A 2,830-nucleotide genomic window follows, 5' to 3' on the forward strand; every position below is an offset into this window, starting at 1 on the left:
GATTATCTGGATGCTGTAGTTTTACTCTCGTGTCTGTCTGTCCAGAATTTTCGCTTCGCATGCATTCACCCAACAGGCAGAAAGAGAGGATTTTCCTTCCTCTTGGCCAAAGTCCTCAACAGCCTCCAGTCACTATTCAAGGCCATGTGTGGGTTGACTCTTCCAGGCCTTGTTTTGGGAGGTAGAGTTAAAATAAGAGAAGCTTTTATTGCTGTATAAAGGGGTGAACTCCACTAGAGTGGCCACCTTCTGGTTGCATTTTTAGACCTTCCCTCTGTTTTGATGCCATCTTGTTTAGCACTGGCACACCAGTCTGCGTGTCCTGCCCAGGCATTGTTCTCATGGTTTCTCTGGGTTTGGGTAAATGCATTACATCACCTTGTGCCCCCTCTGCCTCCATGTTTTTTTGACTCAGTGTTTGGCTGCTCTTTATTCAAAATCTTGAGGTTGAGTACTCTAGGAGGGATGTTTTGGGGAGGCCACATCCTCTATAAACGCTAGTGACTTCTTAGAAATCCACTGAGGAGAGATGGCTGAAAGCACCCGCCTGGTCTTTTCAATTCAACCACCAATGACCATGGGCTGTTCTTCTGTATCGTGGACGTTTGTTTTATACATTTGTCATTAAAATACACAGGAGAAAACAATTAGAGTTATCAGGCATGAATACCTTATTACTAATTCTTATACTTGCCCACGCCCCTACCTTTACTAGAGATCTTTATTTGTATGTATGGCTTTGAATTGCTTTCCATTGTCTTTTCCCTTCCATCTGCAAAACTCCTGTTAGTATTTTTTTGTGGGGCTGATCTGGTAGATACGACCTTTCAGCTTATGTTTGTCTGGGGGTATTTTAATTTCACCCTCATTCTTGAAGGATAGTTTCACTGGGTATAGTTTTTTTTTTTTTTTTTTTATTGTGCTTTAAGTGAAAGTTTACAAACCAAGTCAGTCTCTCATACAAAAATTTATATACACCTTGCTACTATATACTCCTAATTGCTCTCCCCCTAATGAGACAACACATTCCTTCCCTCCACTCTGTATTTTCGTGTCCATTCGGCCAGCTTCCTACTCCCTCTGTCCTCTCATCTCCCCTCCAGATAGGAGATGCCAGTGTAGTCTCATGTGTCTACTTGATCCAAGAAGCTCATTCTTCCCCAGTATCATTTTCTATCCCATAGTCCAGTCCAGTCTGTGTCTGAAGAGTTGGCTTTGGGAATGGTTCCTGTCTTGGGCCAACAGAAGGTCTGGGGACCATGACCTCTGGGGTCCTTCTAGGCTCAGTCAGACCTAAGTCTGGACTTTTTATGAGAATTTAGGGTCTGCATTCCACTGCTCTCCTGCTCCCTCAGGGGTTCTCTGTCGTGTTCCCTGTCAGGGCAGTCATGGGTTGTAGCCAGACACCATCTAGCTCTTTTGGTCTCAGGCTGATGTAGTCTCTGGTTTATGTGGTCCTTTCTGTCTCTTGGGCTCATAATTACTGGGTATAGTATTCTTGGTTGACAGTTTTTTCATTAAGCATTTTAAATATGTCATTCCATCGCCATCAGGTCTTCAGTATTTCTGAGGAGAAATTGGCACTTAATTTTATTGGGGATCCTTTATATGTGATTGTTCAGTTCTCTCTTGCTGCTTTCAGGATTCTCTTTACTTTTTGAGAGCCTGCTTTCACGGACATTTGTAATAACCAGCATAAATGTGTTGCTGTTGAGTCGATTCCAACTCAGCAACCTTATAAGACAGAGTAGAACTGCCCCTTAGGGTTTCCAAAAACTGTAATCTTTACGGAAGCAGACCATGTGGAGCGGCCGGTGGATTCAAACCGCCAGCCTTTAGATTAGCAGCCGAGTCCATTAACCACTGCGCTAACAGGGCTTCTATAGCCAGCATAACTGGAAATCCAGTTGTGTGCTGCAAGTTGATTCTGACTCATAGTGACCCTGTATGACAGAGTGGAACTGCCCCATAGGGTTTCCTAGGCTGAATCTTTACAGGAGCAGATTGCCAGGTCTTTTCTCCCTTGGAGAAATCCAGTAGGGTCTACCCAAAAACAAGCTAAACCAGTTGCCGTGGTCTTTCAAAAGTAGATTGCTAGGCCTTTCTTCTGAGGCACCTCTGGGTGTCTTGAGCTGAGCGCTTTACTGTTTGCACCACCCAGGGAATCTAGTAGGGTCTAACAGCTTCTTTTACACTAGTTCTAATAGCTGGCCTGCAACTAGCTATTGTAATTGTTGAAGCTGGAGGTATCACCTTGAGCCACAGAAGCTTTTACTGCCTGAAACTGGGAAGTGATTAAAAAAAAAATTTTTTTTTCCGATAAACTCAAGAGCAGAGTGGGTCAGTGGGCAGGAACAAGATTTGGACTGTTATCCATCTTAACCTAATGATGTTGACAAACTAATTGTTCAGCCTCAGCTGCTCTACCTGTACAACGAGGATGAGAACAGCTGACTCCCAGATGGAATTACTCATTTTACTCCCTTGACATTAGTGCCACAGTTTAGCCGAAGCACCTGTTCTTTTTTCTAATTTTAAATACTTCAGAATCTGAGTAATCAAATCAGTGGCAACCACAAAACGGGCAAGTCAAGGCCAGGCTGTGGTGGGCAGCTTGGTCTCCCCAGGCCAGAGCCTCGTGGGGGGATTGGGCCAGGTCCGCGAAGGCCACGCCTGCTGCTCCGGCTGTACTAGTGCCGGCTTTGCCCTTCAGGTCAGCCCCTCCTTATGGCCCAGTCAGGAGTCTCACCCCAAGGCCTTGTATCTGGCTGTAGACACTGAAAACAGAGGGAACTATGGCCGGAGCAGTAACCTGGGTGCCTTTCTCCAG

Source organism: Loxodonta africana, chromosome 15, assembly GCF_030014295.1.
Source record: "Loxodonta africana isolate mLoxAfr1 chromosome 15, mLoxAfr1.hap2, whole genome shotgun sequence".
In the NCBI taxonomy this organism is placed as follows: domain Eukaryota; kingdom Metazoa; phylum Chordata; class Mammalia; order Proboscidea; family Elephantidae; genus Loxodonta; species Loxodonta africana.